This window comes from Balaenoptera borealis (assembly GCF_965194805.1).
Source record: "Balaenoptera borealis genome assembly, chromosome: 3".
Classification (NCBI taxonomy): domain Eukaryota; kingdom Metazoa; phylum Chordata; class Mammalia; order Artiodactyla; family Balaenopteridae; genus Balaenoptera; species Balaenoptera borealis.
The window spans coordinates 158377013-158400272 of NC_138866.1; the positions used below are offsets into that span (position 1 = coordinate 158377013).

A 23260-nucleotide genomic window follows, 5' to 3' on the forward strand; every position below is an offset into this window, starting at 1 on the left:
GGGTTTTTTTTGGATATATACCCAGGAGTGGAATTTCAAAAGATCTTCTTTTTAATACCTTAAAGGCATCATTGATACTAATTAACAATTAAACAGATTACAATAATTTATATATATAACACTCTATAAGGGATTTTCAAAAAAAAATTACTGTCTTTATATCTTCATATGTTGGAAATAATAAAAAAATGTTTAAAAAACACTCAATTCCAGAAATTTTATTTAATCATCTTTATTTTTGTAGTCACTCGATTACTCTAATAGAATGATTTTTCCCTATGGTGAAATAGGAATAAAAATTATTGAGAAGTAAATTTGCAAGGACTGGAGTAAATACTGTATGGAGTATTTTCATCTATTCTGGAGAGTTACAGAAGCAAAGGATTAACGTTAAAAATGGCATCAAATTATTCTCCAGTGCTCTGCCTTAAGTGGTCACTTGGACCTCCTTTCCTGCAGAGATCAGGGCTTCAGTCACTCCCTTTCTCCCTCTCTCTTCCTTTCCATCTGCATTTAACGTGGCTGCTGAACTCAATTTCCCATAACCTTAATGGCGATGAATCAAAAAGGAAGTAAATGTTTGCATTAGTATGGGAACTTTGAAAAGAAATGTATGTGGAATCCAGCTGACGCTCCATTTCCTGGTGGAGAGGGCTCCAGGCTAGAAGTGCCCCTGGGCTTAAAATGCATGAAGTGAGCACATGAGATATTTGAAAAGGGATTACATTTTGTCATGAATCATATGTTTAAGGTCGTTTCAGACAAAGGCAGCTAAAAATAGACTTTAAGTACAGTATCTTTCATCTTGTTAATAACTCATTTTAGACAAAATCCTATTCATCATACGGAGAGGACCCTTTGACATTGTTATCTAAGAATGGAATCCCAAGCTCATCAAACTTTCCTGAGAAAGCCTATCCATACATACGAGGACACTTTGGTTTGTTCACAGTAACACTTATGTTAGTATACTTTATCAATACTCAGGAAAACTCCATTTTCTCTGATTACCACTTGGAAGGGATTAATAGCAAAAATTCCACCTCCTTAAAAAATTTTTAAAAGATACATTTATCAAGGAATAAGAGGCTGAGTGTATTACTCTGCAAATAAATGTGAATTGCTTATGACTCCAAAACTCCTGGAGGACTAATAAACTAGAAGAAATAAATGAATATAAGTATGTCTCAAAAATTCCTGAAAGCATACATCTATTAAAATTTTATTTATTTTATTTACTACGTATTAAAATTTTAGATGATCATTACCCTGTTTTTCACAACTCTTTATACTTATACATAACATTGTAGCAGTGATCTTCTCACCTTACATTATGACTCAGAGTTGATACTGTTAAATGTGAATGAAAAATGATGGTTAGATTTTTTGTGTCTTCTCTTGCACTGTGAGAGTGTGTAGATGTTCAAATCCCCAGCATGTCTTTGACTGAAACAGCAAATGCATCTGTATTTTGTCTTGAAAATCCTCAGAGCAGACAGGCTTCTATGTTACTTCTAGACAAATCAGTTTGTCAGTTCTGACCAGAGGAATGTTCCAATTAGCTCCTCCTGGTAACACCCCCCGCCCCGCCCCCTCTCCCCCCACGAGGTAGGGGCTCGCAGCAGTCTGGGAAGGGCTTGTCTGGCACGAGTCCTCACATATTGGCAGTCCCAGGGCAGCGGGTGCTGGACCACAGGGAGGAGGAGCCCGGGGGCAGGCTGGGAACCTGTCCCTTCTGCAGCCTCACAGCCTCCTCCCAAGCAGCCTGGTCTTCCTCACAACATGGCGGCCTCGTACAGCAGGACATCTCAGGTGGTGACCAGCACTGCAGAGGGCAGGGTCCCGGGAGACACAGGCAGGGTGGCGTGGCCTTTTCTGCCCTAGAAGCTACTGTATCACTCAGTTAACTCAGTTCCATCCAAATTCAAGGCAGGTGGCGGGGAATAGGCTTCACCTCCAAATGGGAGCGGAGTTGAATTCACAGGACACAAGAACATATGGGACAGGAGGTAGTGCTGTTGCCGTCTTTGGACAATGCAGTTTACAATCTTCTATGGGAAACATGACGCCATTCTCTCAGAAAGAGATAACTATTTCAGACTATTTCCCTAACGTGTATTAAACCTGTACGTTTCCCCTGAATTACAATTGGTATGGTAGAGAAGAATGCTCCCTTACGTGAAAATACAGCATGAGAGAATGGAGACAGTGACACATTCCAGAAGCAGGAACCAAAGAATGGAACATTTCAAATTATAAGATGCCTGCAAAGTTGTGGGCTAGTCAAAGAGTCATCTGAAACCTCACTGGTTCTGGAAAAGACAACTCAGTGATTAGTGGAAGACCGTGTTTCTTGGCCTCTTCTCTGTTTTAATCAAATTTTTCACGGAGAACAGCAGAGACTGCTGTCATTCCTTTCAAGCACTAATGATGAATGAAACCATGCACAGGAATAATCTCTCTGGCAGAGGCTGCTGGCTCTTCAAAAAAGTCTGGGTCCCAGGTTTTAAGCCACCCAGAATGAAGACCATATTTCCTGGACTACTGGGGTAGGCAGAATTCTAAGCTGCCCCAAGACTCCTCCCTGCTGATCCAAGCCCCATGTAATCCCCAGGATTGTGAAAATGATGGGCTAGCTCTCCCGTGATTAGGTTAGGTTATACACACCTTGATTTTAAGAGAGGGGGGTGATCCTGGGGAACCCCACATAATCTAGTGAAGCCTTGAAAGGAACTGGGCCCCTCGTAATAAACATTTGCAGCAGAAGAGACTGCAAGGGAAATTCTCCATGCCTGGTTGTGAAGACGGAGAGGGACACCCGGGACGGGACTTGGGGGCTCCAGAGCTAAGAACCGCCACCAGCTGACAGCCAGCAAGGAGATGGGGACCTTGGCCCTACAACTGCAAAAAGCTGAATTGTGCCAGCAACCTGAATGGGCTTAGAAAAGGACGCTGAGCTCTAAGTGAGAACACAGCCTGCCCGGCCTCTTGATTTCAGCTTTGTGAAACCCTAAGCATGAGACCAGCTAAGCCAGGCCAGACTTCTAGCTGGAACTGAACTATTGATGAGAAGTGGGTGCTGTTTTAACTGTTACATTTGTGGTCATTTTTATGCAGCCACAGAACAGTTATGCACGACCTGGAAGTTAGGCTTAGTTAGCGTAAGAGGCAATGGGAGTGAACATTTTGCCCTTCTCCTCTGTTTCCTGCTCCCCTCCTGGAGTGCACAGAACATCACTTTGAACCGTGAGGATTTGGCCCACACCTGGGAAAGGTAAAGAGGAAGCTGGAGGGAGGAGCAGGATGGCCGTCGCAACTCTGGGCCCTTTGCTTCTGGACTTAAATAAGTGAGAAAGGATAAACTTCTACCTTTTTCTAAGCCCATTCTTATTTGGAGTTTGTTGACAAGTTGGGTTTTTCCTAATGCAGGTGATCCTGCTCCAAGTCAAAGAATCCACTTTTAAATATGTATGTTATGATATTTTGGTACCTAAGTCAGTATTTACATGGTATTCTGTCTTCTAAAATCTCCACACACACACACCGCATACACTGGATTCCACGGTTTACAAACCATGGTCATTAGCAAAAGACAACAGAAGGGAAATTCATGGCTCCTATCAGAGGATTATTAGCCCAATGAATAAACCCTATATTTGAGGTATTCTAATGTAATTAATTGCCTCTGCAAGCTGAACCAAAGGAGGTCGTTATGCAAATAAAGAAGCTATTAATTTTAGAGGAAAGAACTTCAGCTTCCTGGTTCAACAAAGCAGGCAAGGGGGCTGCCAACCGGTTGGACCATTTTGCTACCATTGAGTCACTGCAAAGTCTGACACATCAATACCTGTAAACAGATCCTGAGTGTCACCAGACGTCGACACCTGGTTAATATTTACTACCACTTTCCAATTTAGGGATTTTGATAAATAAAATACATAACAATAGAAGATTCTCCCATGGAGAATTAATAGGTGTGTCACATGATTGTTTTGTTCAAAAAACTTATATCGCTATGGAGAGCTGTAGTCACGTCTTTGAAGAATTCATAAAGTACACCAGCACCGACAGAAAGACATCTGCTTGACTTAAAAAATTTTTTTATTGGAACACTTAATATTTTTAGAGCAATTTTGTTTACAACAAAACTGAGGGGAAGACAGACAGGCTTCCTATTTACCCCGTTACCCCAAACATGCATACCCTCCCCCATTATCAACATCCCCACCAGATAGTACATTTGTTACAACTGATGACCCTGCATGGACACGTCATCCTCACCCAAGGTCCACAGTAGACATTAGGGTTCAATCTAGGTATACATTCTCTGGGTTTGGACAAATGTATAATGACATGTATTCACCATTATAGTGTCATACAGAGTAGTTTCTCTGCCCTGAAAATCCTCTGTGCTCTATTTTTCCCCTCTTCCCCACAGCCCCTGGTTACCACTGAATCTCTTACTGTCTCCATAGTCGTGCCTTTTCCAGAATGTCATAGACTTGGAATCATACAGTATGTAGCATTTTCAGATGGGCTTCTTTCACTTAGGAATATGAATTTAAGTTTCTGCTGTGTCTCTCCATGGCTTGACAGCTCATTTCTTTTTAGCTCAGAATAATATTCTATTGTCTGGATGCACCACAGTTTACTAATCCATCGCCAACTGAAGGACAACTTGGTTGCTTTTCCAAGTTTGGCAATCATGAATAAAGCTGCTATAAGATACATGTGCAGATTTTTGTGTGGACATAAGTTTTCATCTCCTTTGGGTAAATACCAAGGAGCAAGATTCCTGGATCGTATGGTAAGAGTATGTTTAGTTTTGCAAGAAACCGCCAAACCTCCTTGCAAAGTGGTTGCACCATGTTGCATCCCCACCAGCCAGGAATGACAGTTCCTGTTGCTCCACATCCTCAGCAGCATTTGCTGTTGTCAGTGTCCCAGATTTTGGCCATTCTAACGGGTGTGTAGTGTAACAGAATCTTATTGTTGTTTTGTTCAGGTTTTCCTAAAATTCATTTTCACAATTCTTTTTTGATTTGGATACATTTCCCATCCCCAACCTCCAACCCCCTTCATCCAATGTGCACCACTAATACCTTGAGGAACACAAGTGTGGGTTTACTGCTTTGAATCACAAATTTCTGCTCCAGGGTAAATCCACAGCCACATGCCACTGAATGAAGGTCATCAAAGGTGAGTTTGTTTCCACTGATGGAGACGCTTTCCCTAAAGTTGTCCACCATAGAAGTAAAATTCTTCCCATGCGTAATAAGGGGAAACAAACCAGTAACCCAAAGTACTACCACCACTTCGGTGAACTCCCTGTGTTTATTGTTATTTTTGGAACAGTTTTCTTCACAAAGGAAAGAAAGTACAAGGGGGAGCGTTGTCAAACTTGTGGGTTATAATGAGATGATAATAATCCAATAAGGAAGTAGTTGGATTATGAATCAGAAAGTAAATATTGTAGAATCTGAATGGAAAACTTAAAACATGTATTTTGGTGCTTTGACTTCAAAATGATCTAAAGGCAAAATTCAATTGTAGCTCTGTGGTGTGGGGCTCACAACCCCTTGTAATTTATCCAGTGCTCTTGGACATTGAGTAGCAAACTGCTAGGTGACCTCAGTGAGTCATGCCGTGTGGAATTCTGTCCCCTGTGTGTGGGTAGGACCTGTGACGCGTCTCTAACCAAGAGAGAACAGCACAGATGATGAATGTCACTCTCTCGATTAGGTTATGTTATGTGGCCAAGATGGTGAGGTGCCTTATTCTACAGGATTCGGTCATGGACTGGAGAAAGACCATCCTGCCGGCCTTGGAGAAAGGAGCTACCACATGTCAGGATACCACAGGCCGTCGCCTGTAGGACTTGAGGGCAGCCTCTACCTGACGGCAAGTTAGAAGCCAGGGGCCCCCCAGTCATACAGCCAGAAAGAAAGGAATTCTGCCAACAGTCTGAATGTATGAGTCAGGGCTCTCCAGGGAAAAACAGACTAGTATGATATAGAGAGATATAAGAGGAGCTTTATTATGGGAATTATCTCACATGGTTTTGGAGGGCAAGAAGTCCCAGTATCCACCATCTGCAAGCTGGAGAACCGGGAAAGCCAGGAGTGTAACTCAGTCCAAGTCAGAAGGTCTGGAAACCAGGGAGGCAACGGTATAACTCCCAGCCTGAGGCCTACGTCCTGAGAACCTGGAGCTCTGATGTCCGGGGCAGGAAGAGATGGATGTCTCAGCTCCAGCAGAAAGAAAATTCGCCCATCCTCTGCCTTTTTGTTCCATTGGGGCCCTCAGTGTTTGGATGACACCTACCACATTGCGGAGGGCCATCTCCTTTCCTCAGCCTATGGATTCAAATGCTAATCCTCCCGGAAATACCCTCCCAGACACACCCAGAAATAATGTTTTCCAATTTTCCAAGTAATAATTTTGCTTCTTAAACTAAATGTACAATCTTTTGCTCTCAGATGAAAATTGCAGGCGATTGCATTTTGTAAAGCGACTACCATCACGAAGGTGCCTAAAAGCCAGAGCCCACTTGCATGTCAAACACCGTCCCACAGAGTCCGAGGGGAGGTTCCTGTGGTGATCTTTGGGTCATCTAAGTACCCCACCCAGCAGCAAAGCAGCCTGATATGCAGGGTCTATTATTTTCTTAATCTTTGTTTCTCAGATGCACTCTTGTGAAGGGACCTCAGGATACATGTCAGGAAGAATTCATGGATATTTAGTGCAAATCGATAAAGAATTTTAAAATGCTCTCTCTCTACGTATATACATACGTGGAACATTTCAGCTTTCTTTCCTCAGTTTCCAGTAAGAATACTTAGTTATGGTTTTTACCCTGAGATTTATTTTTAGGCAGTATTAAGTTGCCTTATGATTTTGTAGCATATGACAATAAGTAAAGAGATGCAGAGTACAAAAGTAATTTTATTTCTGAAACACCTTTTGTTGTAAATATATATCTGTTTTCCTGGAGGGCCAAAGGACATGGGTTCATTCGTAATATCATTCCAGCATTCTTTGTGTGTTGTCTCCAGATCTGATGGTTTTGAGACCCTTTGTTCTTACTTAGTTAATGGTGCAACATTTTCCGAATGAGCATGCTCTATGAAGTCAACTCAGATTTTATTTTATGTACGAAATATGTCTTAACAGGTACTTAATGAAAGTGTGGTAATTCAGTGACAGATAGGAAAAGGGAACAAGAAAATTGCAGTTTAGTATAAGTTTCATATAACCATATCAATATTAGGCTTTAAACCAACAGGAAAGCTAAATTTAGGACACCTAATACATACCAGCATTGATATGAATCATTTCCCTTCCACTAAAGCAACCCAAACCCTAACTTCCTATCTTAGGTTATATCTGCACACAACAGCAGATTTCAGATCTCAATTCTGCGTGCTTGAGTTCCTCAAAAAAAATCTCAGTTCAAGTTTGTACCTTCAGTGGAATTTTAAATAATTCCAGGAATGAGAGTAGTTAACACCAAGCATCAGATATTAGTAGAACAGTTTCACTTTCAACAATGAAATTAGATGTCAGTTAAAATTTGCAGATATTGTGAAAGGAAAAGTGAAGTATTTGCATCTTAACAAAATAAAAAGACCTTCACTGAACTAAGACACACAAACATAGACACACAGACACACATAGACAGACACACAAACACAGACACACATAGACACACACAAACACAGCAACACACAGAAACACAGACACACATAGACACAAACACAGCAACAGACACACACACATGCAGAAACACAGCAACACAGACATACATACACACACGTAGACACACATAGATAGACAAGCATAAACACAGCAACATAGAAACAGACACATAGAGACAAACACAGCAACACACAGACACATATGCACACACACAGAAACAGACACACACATATGCACAGAGCAACACAGACATACATAAACACATAGACACACATAGACAGACACACAAATACAGCCACACACAGAAACAGACACACACACTAACCTATGATGATGAATGTCCCTCCACTTCCATTTCATGGTAACATTAATAACCTAGTACTGTCTTCAACACATTAGCCCATTTTATGTTCAAAAGTGAAAGGAAAAAAATCGTCATCTAGTTTCCTGCTTTTAAAATTCCAGGACCTTTTCATTTTGGCCTTAATAAAACTGCTTGCTCTGCTCTCTTTTTCCCTTCCAGGGAAGGATCCTGTCATGTTTAGGTATTTTCCCACAATTCGTACCTTGCTTCTTTTGCCTGACTTGTCACATTATTGGCCCGTGGGTGGGGCAAATTGACGATAGCACGTGGCATGTGACTACATAGGCTCCTTTAGGGCCACTTGCAAGGAGGTTTTCCAGAGAACGAGTTTGGATATCAACCAGAAGTGATCACAGCTCATCTGTGGACCAGCCTTAGCTGAATGTTAGTTACACAATAAGCTAAATTGGGGTCCTGGTGGATAGAAGTGAGTTCAGTGTTTTCAAATAATAATTAAGACACAGACATTTATTAATCATCTATTATAGGCTCTAGAAATGGAAGAACACAAAGATGAGTGTTCTGTATCCCTCCTTCAAGGAGTTTAATAACTGGACTGAAAAGACATATACTTTTTTTTCAACCTCACAATGAAAACATTGTGAACAAACAAGGACTAAGGTACCAGATGGTCAGGAGAAATAACCCACTGCTGAAAAATTCAGAAACTACACAATGACTGCAAAGATGCTTTCTCACAAAGCCATTCAGTAGTTTACATGTTTTAAATTTGGCGTGTGGGCACAATTTAGAAAGGTTTCAAAATATCATATGTGATTGATTCTGAGCCCAAATGGTTTTGATAACCCTGTGGAAGATATAATGATTCTTACTTTGTCAAGGAAATAGGAAGCATTTGCAGGCAGAATATATCCTAATTCTTCAAGGGTCATGCATTCTCTAAAAGCTAAAAGCTTTCTTTTGTCATTAGGTAGGATCAATCTAAGTTTTCTATCACTATATCCAATCCTTAGAGATACTTTTAAACTTGGGAATTTTTTACCTTGGATAAAAATTACCCATGTTTGTGTGTATGAGTGTTTGCACATGTATGTACATATGGTTTGGTGTAGTAATATATATTGGATTCTGGCATTACTTTTTCTCTTCAATAAAATTTCTGATTCTCCTTAAATCATGTGGACAATAGAACAGTCTCTATGATGACACAATTTGAACCCTCTTCTCTATGCCCCAGATGAATATGCCTGGAATATGCCTGGAATATGTGTTCATTCAACAAATATTACTGAGCAGCTATTGGTCTGGTCTTTATTCTAGAAACTCGTGGAAAAAAAAAAAACTAGTAAAAAAAAAATAGACAAAAATCTCTGCCCTCATGGAGCATATATTCTATACAATTAGCTATAAACATAACTGACATGTAAATTTTATGATATGCTAGAAGGTAATAAGACCTAAGACAAAACATATCCAGGTAAGGGATTTCTGGAATGCTAGCTATCGGGGGATTAGGTAGCAATTTTGAATAAACTGTTCATGGTAGATCTCATACTTGAGGAGACATGTTTTTGCAAAATCTCCAACAGGGTGAAGGAGTGAGTCTGGCACTCTGTCTGGGGAAGAAGCGTCCTGGGCTGAGGGAAGAGGGTTTGGCTCTGATACGGAAGGATGGCTGAGACCAGCAGGAGGAAGATCTGGGAAGAGTGAGGGGTGGGACCAGAGCGAGGGAAGGAGGGGGAGTATGAGAGGAAGCCTGAGAAATGAAGGGAGTCGGTCAGCTCCTCCTGGGCTTTGACTCAGAGTGAAGCACAAGTCATCAGAAGGTTGGAGGATGGGACCCCAGGACCTAACTTCTGGTTTAGGAAGCAATCGGTTACTTATTGAGATGGAGAATGGGGGAAGGGTGGAGTCTGGGAGACCACACAGTACGGTCCCTCGGGAGGCGGTGGGATCCTGGACAGGAGCAAAGACTTCCAGAACATAAGAAGCGTTCAGATTCTGAATTTACTTTGAAGGAAAAGACAACAGAGGTTTACAACAGTTTGGATTACAGAAAAGTGAGAAAAAGGAGATAAGAGAGACACCTCGGTTTTCAACGTTATTATGGGAAGAACAGAACAGAGTTTTGCTCAATGGAGTGTGTGTGGCAAGGGTTACAGAAAGGGCAGGTAGAAGGGACAGTGGAGAGTTCAGCTTTAGGTACACTGAGTGTCTGTTAGCAATCCAGGTGCAAAAGTCACCCAGAGAGCTGGAGTCCAGGTCCAAGAAAGAGGTCTAAGCTGGAGATGAAATTTGTCACTGGTGTGTGGACGTTCTTTAAAGCACGAATGCAGGTGAGATCTTGAAGGGTGAGTGTAGATGGAAAGGGCAGAGGGAGAAGGTCCATGCCTCGAGGCCTCAGCACTCAAGGGACTGGAAAGGAAAGCAAGAACAAGCAAGGAAGACGGAGAAGATGAGATCAATGAGTTCGGGGAAAACGTGCCAGAACTGGGTGGTGCCCTAGAAGCTAGAGAGAGAAGGGTTTTAGGTAAGAAGGGGTAAGCAACTCTAAAGATGAGGACCAAGAAAGGCCATTGTATTCCACAGTGAGGAGATGGTGGTGCCCTGGACAAGACCCTTCTGGAGGAGAGTGGGGGTGTGCGAGGGAAAGCCTGGTTGGAGAAGGAAAGGACATGAAAAGCATAGGCGATCCTTTTCAGGAATTCTTCTGCAAGGGAGACGCTAGTCAGAGGGTGGTAGGAAAAGCGGACCTATGTTTTCAAGATGGAATAAATAATGGCTTGTTTGCATGCTGCTGGGAATGACTAAGCAGAGAGAGAAAGTACAGTGATGTGGAGGAGAAAATCAAGAATCCTTGGAGCCATATCCTTGGAGGGGCAAGAGGGGATGAGAGCAGGTGAACAGGTGGGCTGACTGGCTTAGCCCAGGAGCACAGGTCACTTGTCTGTAATAATGGATGGATGGGGACCAGAGTGCGTGGCCACGGGTGGTGCCGGGTGGGTAGTTATGATGGTGTGGGGTCCTCTTCAGATTCCTTCCATTTCCTCAGTCAAAGAGAAAACACAACCATCAGCGGAGACTAAGAATGGGGCCTGGGAAATGGTGAAGATGGAGTAGAGGGGGAGGTGTAGGTGTAAGCCCAGATGGATGGCAGGAGGATGGATGAAGGAAATGCAGTATATTATTATAACATTATTACCATGATGGCCCGGCAGCCCTCAGGGTGCACTGTGTTTGTGATCGTAGGTTAAAGATGACAGCACTCAGCCTGGTTGTGTGTTTTCCTCGGTGTCACAGCCGCAGGGGGGGTTGTTTCCACCATGGTTGTGGTTGTGGTTTTCCCAAGTGAGTATCTCAAAACATGGGAGGAGCAAAGGGATGGAGGGTTTAGACAGTCAGGGATCACTAGACATTGTGTATATCCTCTTAACAAGAAATAGAGTGGTCAAAACAAACAGAAGAAAGCACTATGGAGGATAGAGACCACGAAGGTGAAGAAAACTTGGACAAACAAACCAACCAGTTCACTGAGTATAAAAGCATCTACTTGATGCCTTAAGAATAACTGAAGGAGATTACATCATAGCCCATAAAAGACAACACTGCCACGGCCCTAAATTTCCCAGGCCACTTGCTGGGGGCAGTGGCCCCCCTCCTGCTCAGGGCTGTGGCGCCATCTTGCTCGGGCACCATTTCTGCTGAAACACCCTCATTCTACTGTTTCAGGATACCCATGCCCTGGATTCACCCCCTCGGGGGAAGGCAGGGTAGCCTTGTTGATGATGATGCAGAATGATACTGCTCTCGTTTCTCTAAAAGGTCTACATTACTTATCCCAGGAAACCTGCCTCTCATTACCAGTCAGACCAAGTAAGGTGTTTTACTCAAATCACAGTTTTAACACAACCATTTCCTTTTCTCATTATAGTATCACTTAGAAATATCGACTATATTGTAATTAATTGCTCAATTGCCCACTTCCCTCATTAGAAAGCAGGGTCTCTGAAGTCAGGCACTGTGGTTTATTCACTATTACTTCCCTGAAATAAAACCCATTTTGACTATATTTCATATCATTCATAAAAATGAATTCCAGATGGGTTACAGATCTAAATATGAAAGGAAAACAACAAAACCTCTAAAAGAAAATATGAGGATATCTTCATGACCTTGGGGTGAGTAAAGAGTTCTTAAAAAGAAGACCAAAACACTGAGTATAAAGGAAAAATTTATAAACTGGCCTTTATTATAATTACGAACTTTCATCAAAAGATGCCATTAGCAGAGCGAAAAGACCAAGCCACAGACTGGGAGAAGATATTTGCAATTCAAACGGCACCAAGGATTTATGTCCAGAATATATAAAGAAGTTCTACAAATCAATAAAAGACAGACAATCCCATGGAAATACACTCCAGAGAACTGAACAGCCACTTCACAAAAGAGGCTATACAAACAGCCAATAAATACATGAAAAAGTGTCCACCTCATTAATCATAGGGAAATGCAACTTACAGTCAATGAGATCCCACTAGTCACCGACCAACTGGCGTGGTTGAAACACAGGTTGGCTAGCAATGGGAGTCAGGGGGAGCGCGGGACCAGCTAGAACTCTCAGCCACTGCCAGTGGAAGGAAATATCCACGTGCACAATGTTCTAAAACGGGACATACACACGCAGTGTCACCAGCAATTCTACTCCTAGGAACATATCCCACCAAACTGAGGACAAACGTTCACCCAAAGATATGTCCAAGAATCTTTACATTGAAACTCTTCATGACAACTCAAAGGGCCAACCAACCAACTCATCTAAAGGGTAGGAGGGATAAGTGGATTGTGGTCTATTCAAACATTGGGATAACTCCCTAAAAGTTTTAAAATGCAAAGGCTCATCTCAAGTGTTAAAGTCAGGATAGCGGATGCCTTTGGGAGAGGCAAGGGGCTGGGAGGCATGGGAACGGTCTGGGGTGACAGTAGTATTTTATTTCCTGCTCTGGGTGGGGGTGACACAGCTGCATTTGCTTTGTCAGAATTCTTCACCTAGTGCACTTCAATTGTGCACATTTTTACGACTTGTACACTTTTCAGTATGTGAGCTGTACTATAGTAAATTTCACTAAAATTATTTGCTTGTGTTCAAGGGTAATTAAAATTCTAGAATTATTGTCTAAATAAAGAAATGACAATGCCATGAGAAACCAACTGAGTTGGATGTTATGAACAAGAAAGAAGAGAAAGAGCTTGGCGATCTCCATCCCTAAGCAATACATTCCCCGTCACTCTGGAGGGATGCAGCGAGGGTTCTGTGCTGATTAGATAGACCAGTCTGAATGTTTCTGTGCTGTCATAGCTCTTTTTCATAATGATGTGTTATAGGACTTCCTTTGTTTCTTCTATGGCTGTTAAAGATGCTGACCTTAAGAGACTGCATTGCAGTAGTAAAATGAGCTCTAAGATCTCAGGTTGGCTGTGAGCTACCACAGGCCCGTGACCTTACTATATTTACCAGTCGTAGCACACCTTGGTCATTAATTTGCCAAGCGCTTGGAGCCATCTCAGCTATGAAAACTGCTGTATGAGCCCAAATTCTATTCTCTCATATTTGATTAATATCATCTGAAATATCATTAAAAATTTTTAATGCAGATGTGTGGATTAAAGCTACTCTATAGAGCTTTCCTGACATAAACATTGACAAATTACCTGCAAATTTCAGTTTGCACAAGTGATTAATCTGCTCTTCTGCAGTTGAAATTAATTATTACTTTCATATTTACATAACTTGCTCTGGTATGTCCAACCATTAACACACTGCCATTTGCCCCAGATCGTTATTTTTTTTTTAATTAATTAATTTATTTATGGCCGTGTTGGGTCTTCGTTTCTGTGCTAGGGCTTTCTCTAGTTGTGGCAAGTGGGGGCCACTCTTCATCGCAGTGCGTGGGCCTCTCACTATCGCGGCCTCTCTTGTTGCGGAGCACAGGCTCCAGACGCGCAGGCTCAGTAATTGTGGCTCACGGGCCTACTTGCTCGCGGCATGTGGGATCTTCTCAGACCAGGGCTCGAACCCGTGTCCCCTGCATTGGCAGGCAGATTCTCAACCACTGCGCCACCAGGGAAGCCCCCAGATCATTTTTAAACACAATATTTATTTAATGTACAACAAGGACAAAGAACAAGAGGGAATCAGATGAGAACTCTCATATTACATGTCTTAGATTCAGGTTGAGCTGGGTAATTCTTTTTTTTAAATTTATTTGGTGAAGTTATTCAAATATTTTATTTATTCTGTCTTCACAGAAGCTTAACAGGATAGTATCATTACTATAATTAAGTGGACCAGTATATACTTTCCCCAATATATCTGTATATATTAGCATGATTTACTTATGAACAATATATTTGGAGGTTTCCACTTCCTCTTACAAACTGTCTTATGGGAGTGAATACAGAGGAGGCTTTTAGAGGGTTGAATATGCTTAGTGGGAATAATCCAAGGGCTGGAGGGCTGAGAGCCACCCGGACATGATTTGTTCTGTCTTCCTGCCGGTGCGACAGTTCACCTGCACCAGGTCAGACAGATGGGTGTTTATCTTGCTCTCCAGGGAAAGAGACTTTGTAACTTGCATACAGTTTGTGATGTTGAGGCACCCTTAGCTGTTTGAGAATATGAATGCATAATAAAAATAACTTCAATTAAAGCTAGAGCAAGAGTGTCCATTTATTAGGTGCCAGTTCAGTTCCGAGCATTGTTTAGGTTCTTTACATACATTGTCTTATGAAGATATTTATTGTAATTTCCTTACTGTAGTTAACAAAACGGAGGCTTACATTGCCTAAGGCCAGAGCTGGAAAGGGTCTGAGTACTGGTGAGGGACGTTTGGAAAGTAGAATCTGCGTGTGGTTAAGAATGTAAGTGATGAGTATAAAATATAATATATTCATGTAAATGCCCCCTCGCTTTTTCTGTGTGGGCGCCAGAAAATTGTATGCTTTGTTCCTCGCCTTGGCAGACATGAGTAGGCAGGATCTATATTGAGTGTCTTCTAGCCTTTTTTGGTTAAAGCTGATGCTTCCAGGGTTCCTGTTCAAGGCTGTCAGTTCTTGTTTTCTGCAGTTATGCTCGGGCATTGGTGGGAAAGGGAAGAAATGTCCAGTGAGACACTGACTGACACTGTGGCCCAGAGAGGCTGATTGATGAGGAACAATCATCAAATGATACCAACTGGATTTTCACTGTTGCTCTCTCTGTATTTCAGTTTGGCTGATGTCCATTGTCCTGTTGCTTCAATCCACTGGTTCACTCCTTGGTGGTACTGAGTCTACTGAAGACTCTGTTAGGTGCATTCTTCATCTGTGTTATCCTGGGATTTGTGTTTGTTGGATCAGCATTATATGTGACTCTTTCTTACAATTTCCGTCTCTGCTGAAATGCACCATCTCTTCATGTCTTTTCCCCCAGAGCCTTTAACACACTAATCACTGTTATTTAAAGATACCTATCTGAGGGTAAAAATGTCTGGGCCTCTTGAGTCTGGTTCTGTTCACCATGTTGTCTCCTGAAAACGGCATGTGTGTTTCTTCCTTGCTTTTTTTTTGCCCGTTACTTTTAACTGAATGCTTGATATTAGGTGTGGAGAGGAAGACTGAGGCCGGGCACACCCCTTCTGCCTGGCTGTTGGGATGGGAGGATGAGTTACCCTCCGTCTCAGGAGTTGAGCTGTGCTTGGGTCCTGTTGTTGTTCTGTTTCCTTCTGACCACTAGCTCCGAATTCCTCCAGAATTCCCCTGAGCTGAGGGTGGGACCAGAGGACAGGGAGCTTTCCATGGTCCTGCTGCACCCCCAGCTTGAAGCTTTACCTGCGCGCCTGAGCCATGGCTGGCCTCTCCAAGCTCTGGCCCTGTCTGGTGGTGGATTGCTCTGCTTGTGTGTTAGTGTTTGCTGGTCAGGTAGTGGGGGGCTGTGCAGGGGCTGGCGGGCCTCTGTCGTCCTGGTTCAGCCTCAGTCTTGGGTGGGCCTGTGTGTGCCTGGGTCTCACAGGTGGGAATTTCTCAGTGGTCCTCTGTGATCCCCTCAGGGCAGCCAATCTCTGCCTCGCATATTTGTGGGGGGTCTCGTGCTAGGGAGGAGTCCCCGCCCCTCTTGCTGTATAGGAGACTTCAATGGTGCAGGGCTTGGCCTGGGGCCATTTCTGGCCCCTCCTCCGGGGTATCCTTCCTCCACTCGCAGTGGGTCTGCACCTGCGCTGGCTGACAGCTCTTGCTACTCCTCCGCCGGCAGCTGTGTGACATGCCCTTCCCACAGTGGCGGCCACTCCCCTCCAGGGAGGAGCCCTTCCCGCCCCCGCCCACCATCTTTCTCATGAGCGCCCAAGGAGGCCATGGAGACGTGCCCGCCAGTGCCTGCAAACTCCCCCTGAGCCCGGGGCCCCGGCAGTTCTCTGCTTTGAGCCAGCCCACGTCCACACTCAGTACCGTGCTGGAATGTAGGGTCCTCTCCCCCACGTGCCTGGCCCTGGCCTCCTCCTGCCGGGCTAAGCCACCCTCCTGTGCTCTCTGTCCTTGGATGGCCTCTGTTCGTCCTACGATCTCAGATCTCTGGTAGGTTCAAGAAAAGGTATCATTTTATAGATCGTGGGTTTTTTCTTTGTTGTTACGTTTAGAGCAGCATTTTTCCAGCTTTCTATACCCTATGCAGAAGTGAGTTCATGACGAATAGTACGACTTGGATTTCTCTCTTGAAAGTATGCATCTCCTCTCTTCTCTGCCTCGTTCCTAAAGGTGACCTAACCGAACGCGGCTCTCCATCATCCGAGGTGTTTCTGTGCTGGGTCTAGACCACTCGGCTCCTGGTTACTCATCAAGCTGTAGCCTTCCTCATCTTTTCTTCTCCTTTTAAAAATTCTTCACACACACAGCCTTACATGAATCTATAAATGTGATCTTATCATGAACTGTGACTTTTTTCAAAAAGCTGTAACAATTTACATTTTAACTGCCAATATATGAGGGTGTCCACTTTCTGAATCTCTGCTGGCGGCAGTGGTTACTTTACCCTGTCTACCAAGTATACATGGTAGTTCATTGTCAGCGTAATCAGCATGTCTCTGATGGTAAGTTTGCACATATTGCCGTAAATTCCCAGGTCATTTAGATTTGCGCTTCTGTGAATTGCTTCTTCACAATATTTGCCCATTTTCCTATTGGGTTGTTTTTCCCCTTCAGGTGGATTTGTCACATCTTTGTATGATTTATATTATTAGCAATTTCCCCCAAATAATAGTTGTTCTAGTTACATTGTTCATGATACATTTTATCACATGAATATTTTATTTCTGTAAAATAGAATATGTGCGTCTTTACTTTATAGCTTCTGAGATTCTAATAGTTGTTTAATGAGCCTGCCCAGTCCTTAGATGATACCTGCCAAAGTGCACAGACACAGTTTGTTGATGCAGCACAGAAAAGTAGGGGTTGTTTACTTCTGTAATCTGTAGCTCACAGAAGAAATGGGCGGGCACCACACCCCCTGCCATCCTGCAGAGCTGGGGTTGGTAGGGTGTCTAAGGACCCCTGTCACTTTACATGTGCAGGGGGATGGGTAACAGCTAAGTCCTGGTGTCACAGGAGCCAGGGGAGCTCGCCCCTTGTGAGCCCCAAGGAGCCCTGATGTCCTGATAAACTGGGAAAAGGGGGATGCTGAGCTCCCCAGGCCTCCTGAATTTATCTCTACTCACTTAGGTTCTTCCAAAACCATGTTACCTCATTGTTTTATTTCAAGTATCTCCTCACTTGGAAACCATTTTTATATGAGGCAAAACAGTGTTCACATTTTATCGTTTTCCAGATATGTAGCTATTTTTGCCAGCCCCATTTACTAAAGAGTCTATCCTTTTCTCACTAAATAGAAATATTATCCTTATTATATATTAACCTCTTGGGTTTTTCATTTATCTATTTGAATATCTCTATGCTAATGACATATTCATTTTATTTTAATGGCTTTCTAGGTTTTTTCGTTCTGATATCTAGTAAGTCACATCACTTGCCTCCTAGTTTACATAATTCAAAATTATTCTTGGCTATTTTTTGACATTTATTTTCTCATAAAATTTTAGTCATGTAATTTAAAGGGAATTTGATGTAATAATTAACATGTATTACATTTGAAATATTTAACATTTTATATATCAAAGAGCTCTCATTCCAGAATATTGTATATCTTTCCATTTGTTCGTATGTTATATTGTTCAAGAAGATATTCTGTTTCTCTTAATGTACATCCTGCTAATTTATACTTAATAAATATCTACTTGCTAATTTATACTTAATAAATATCTAATTTATACTTAATAAATAATTTATACTTGCTAATTTATACTATAATTTATACTTAATAAATATCTCATGCTTTTCTCATTATTATGAGATATTTTTTGCTAATTCATACTTAATAAATATCTCATGCTTTTCTCATTATTATGAGATATTTTTTTCATTTTCCTCTAAGTTCTAATTATTAAACTAAGAAAACCCTAATGGCTTTTATATATTTATCTTATATCCATTCACCTTACTGAATTCTTCTATTAATTCCAATTGTTTAGAAAGAGCCTTTTGGGTTTTCTAGCTGTAAAATCGTCTCATAAAAAAGGAGGTATTTTTATCTTTTGAAAACTTCACACCACTTATTAAACTCTTTAATTATAGTGACTAGATCCCTGAAGACAATATTTAATTATAATTGTAATAGTAAGGATACATATCTAGTGTCTAACTTTAATTAAAATAAATTTTGCATTTTACCCTTTAAAATAATAATTACAATTGTCTTATAGAAATAGTTATTATTGTACTTAAGCACTTCATACATACTCCTTTTTTAAACAAAGTTTTAAAGAGGAATGGCTAAAGAGGAGTTTCATTAAACATCTTTTAACACTTTACATTAATTTTCTCTTTTATGTTTGCATAATGGATCTTACATGACGGAGCAGTGATTCATCTTTCTGTCTGCTGCATGCCCACACCCACCCAGCTGAATGTGGCTGGAAAAGAATAAACACACCTGAGGTGAATTCTTAGAGATGCCCACTGTCATCCCATAGTGGCAGGGTCATGTCGCTCTCCCACTCCTACTCTCCTCGCCCCTCAAGCTCCTGCCCTTCTCCTCCATTCTCACCCTGGTTGGTGACATCCCTTTCGGTCTCTCTGAGGAGAGGGAAGCAGTCTGAAGAGGATGTTCACGGACTCGCCCCACCACACACACACACACACACACGCACACACACACACGCACTCACACTGACCACCTACGAGCATATCCACGTCCTCTCCCGTCACTCTTAACCCGAGCCACCTCCCCTCTACCATGTGTATTAGATCCCTCTCCTCCAACTGGTCCAGGGACATTGCTCCAGGAATGCTCCCTCTTTCTTCTCATTAATTAATATTCCCCATCAATATGTAAACATGCTGTTATCTCTCTGATCATTAAGCAAATAAAAATCTCTCTTTATTCTATTTTCCTGTCCAAGTTTTGCTTCATTTTCTCTGTTCCTCACAGTGAAACTCCTCTGAGTTGTCTGAACTTCCTTTCTCCATTTCATGTCTCCCTCTGATTAGGTTTCTGACCTCCAGGGCGCCACTAAAACAACTCTTGACTTTGGAATGCCTCCTCGGACTTCCCCCTTCTCTATTTAAACCGTCTTGGAAATCTCATCCAATGTCACAGCTTTAAGTCACCAGTATAGCTCAAGACTCCCAAACTTCCATTTCTAACCAGGAACTCTCCCCACTAACTCAGGTCCCATGTATCCAACTTGTGTTTGATACCATTTGGATGTCTAGTAGGTATCTTAAACTTGAAGTCTTCAAAACTTAGCTGTGACCTCTCCCCACCATCACCTAGATGTGCTGATCTCACAGTCTTTTATGCTTACTTTATGGTTATTTTTAATGCAGGCTTCTCAAGCCACAATCCTTGAAGTCATCCTTATCTCTTCGTATTCTTCCTCCCATCACAAATTCAATCCATCAGAATATCCTTTTGATTCTATCTTAAAAATACATCCATGGTCACATCGCATCTCATCATGTTTACTGTTCCTACCACAGTCTAAGGCGCTGTGAACTCTTGCCTGGATCAGCGCAGAGGCTTCCTTCTTGGTTTCCAACCTCAACCTTTGTCCCTTTCAGTTCAACCCCAGTGCAGCAGCCAGAGTGGCACTGCTGAAAGAGGGGTCAGATAACACCAGCTCTGCCTTGAACGCCTTCCGATGGCTTCTTAAAAGGCATCATCATTACTGCCTGTGATGCCCCATTACTGTAGAGAACCTATAGAGAGTACTTGTGGGGAAGGAGAAAGACGCCTGAGGAGCCCCAGCCGTGCCAGCCTCAAATGTTTGAGGTCTTCCTGAATGCTGAGCTTTTGGTTGATTACCATCTCCTGCCTTCAAGCAGATGCTGAGTGGAGTAGAGACAAGCTGTCCCTGTGAACACTACCGAGATTCCAGCTTCATAAGTAAGATAAATGTTGCTGACATTTTAGGCCACTAAGTTTTGGGGTGGTTTGTTATGCAGCCATAGATAACTGGAACACACAGGGTACCACATCTTTCGTACCCTCCTCAGGGGTTATTTTTGTCCAGACACCATGTCTTCATGTTACCCCTCAGGATTTGCCCTGGCTTATTCCTCCTCCAGAGTCGGGCTCCCCAGCCATCTCCTAGGCCCACATACCTGGTCTGGCCTTTACTAGCAACCTGAGAGGTGCCTTCTCTGACAAATCCAAATAGATCACCCTAAATAGCTGATTCCTCCCAACTAACCTCTCTGTCTACATCCTCTGTTTAATATTCCTCCATTTTCACTTACCACCATCTAACATCATAGGTATATTTCGTTCATTTATTTTGTTTGCTGTCATGAAACAGGTTAGATGCTCATCAGAAAAAACTGTTCATAAATTAGGAAAATAATGCAGGAATATAATTTTAATATTTTAATAATTTTTTGGTCCATCTTCATAAATCAGACCTAGCTACAATGTCCCTGAATTGTTCTATCTTTATCGGATTTTTAAAAGAGTTATGTTGCCTTTGTAAAGTGAATTGGGAGGCCTTTCATCTTTTTTCTGAGGCCTGGAATAATTTAACTTTGAAAAGCTCTCTCTCTTGAAGGTTATATAAATTCATGTTACATAAACCTCAGCTGGGACTCCATCTGTCCTTGGTGCCTTTTTCAATGGTAGATCTCTAAGTGTCTTTTTCTAAACTTTCTTATGGTAACTGATGTATTTAAGTTTCCCCTTCCTATCTTCTTGGGTGAATTTTGGCAATATATATTTTGCTGGGAAATCATCCATTTCCTCTAAATTTTCAAATGTCTTGTCAGAAAGTTTCATATACACGTATATTTTTATGACTGCTTTAATCACTTCTATATCTATAGTTATTCCTTGGTTCTCTCTCTTAGAAAAACTATTTTTTTGCCTTCTCTCTTTTTCCTTTAAACAACACATGAGGCATTCATATAAATAAACTGACCTAAATTAGATTTGAATTTTTAAATTCCTGCTACCTTTAAAATTTTTCATTAATTTTAGCTTTTGTTCTGAAATTCCATTTCCTGTTTGCTTTTTGTTTAAATTATTTTATATATTCTTAGGATGGGCACAACTCTCTTTATTGTTTAACTTTCTTTGTAAATAATGATGATGTTTCATGTCAATTTTCTCCCCTCTTCTATGAACTGCTTTCATTTTGTCCCACAGATTTAGCTATGAAGAACATTCTTCTTCATAACTTTTTACATAGTTGTAATTTTCCTTTAGATTTTCTCTTTGATCCAAGAGTTATCTGTCTAGGAATGTTCTTCTTAATTCCTAAGGGATTCTGATTTTGGCCCCTTTATATTATTAATTATTTCTGATCTTATTAGTTCATGTTCACAGAGTGAACCCAGTAAAGCTTTTATTTTAAAAAATGTACTTATTGTATGGAGACACAAAAGACCCCAAATAGCCAAAGCAGTCTTAAGGGAAAAAAAACGGAGCTGGAGGAATCAGACTCCCTGACTTCAGACTATACTACAAAGCTACAGTAATCAAGACAATATGGTAATGGCACAAAAACAGAAATATAGATCAATGGAACAGGATAGAAAGCCCAGAGATAAACCCACGTACCTATGGTCAACTAATCTATGACAAAGGAGGCAAGAATATACAATGGAGAAAAGACAGTCTCTTCAATAAGTGGTGCTGGGAAAACTGGACAGCTACATGTAAAAGAATGAAATTAGAACACTCCCTAACATCATACACAAAAATAAACTCAAAATGGATTAGAGACCTAAATGTAAATAAAACTCTTAGAGGAAAACATAGGAAGAACACACTTTGACATAAATCACAGCAAGATCTTTTTTGATCCACCTCCTAGAGTAATGGAAATAAAAACAAAAATAAACAAATGGGACCTAAAGAAACTTAAAAGCTTTTGCAAAGCAAAGGAAACTACAAACAAGATGAAAAGACAACCCTCAGAATGGGAGAAAATATTTGCAAACGAATCAATGGACAAAGGATTAATCTCCAAAATATATAAACAGCTCATGCAGCTCAATATTTAAAAAACAAACGACCCAATCAAAAAATGGGCAGAAGACCTAAATAGACATTTGTCCAAAGAAGACATACAGATGGTCAAGAAGCACATGAAAAGCTGCTCAACATAACTAATTATTAGAGAAATGCAAATCAAAACTACAGTGAGGTCTCTCCTCACACCAGTTAGAACGGGCATCATCAGAAAATCTACAAACAACAAATGCTGGAGAGGGTGTGGAGAAAAGGGAACCCTCTTGGACTGTTGGTGGGAATGTAAATTGATACAGCCACTATGGAGAACAGTATGGAGGTTCCTTAAAAAACTAAGAATAGAATTACCACCTGATCCAGCAATCTCACTACTGGGCATATACCCAGAGAAAACCATAATTCCAAAAGACACATGCACCACAATGTTCATTGCAGCACTATTTACAGTAGCCAGGTCATGGAAGCAACCTAAAGGCCCATTGACAGATGAATGGATAAAGAAGATGTGGTACGTCTTATGTGGATAAAGAAGATATACAATGGAATATTACTCAGCCATAAAAAGGAACGAAATTGGGCCATTTGTAGAGACATGGATGGATCTAGAGACTGTCATACAGAGTGAAGTA

The 23260-nt window shown here is 41.5% G+C and overlaps 2 long non-coding RNA genes across 2 annotated transcripts in view; one reads left to right on the forward strand and one right to left on the reverse strand.

The window, feature by feature from the left end:
* The window catches only part of LOC309625960, a 431996-nt gene that overhangs the window by 234034 nt on the left and 174702 nt on the right, over nt 1-23260 (forward strand). The gene's annotated exons all lie outside the window — the stretch shown is intronic.
* The window catches only part of LOC309625974, a 247575-nt gene that overhangs the window by 21833 nt on the left and 202482 nt on the right, over nt 1-23260 (reverse strand). The gene's annotated exons all lie outside the window — the stretch shown is intronic.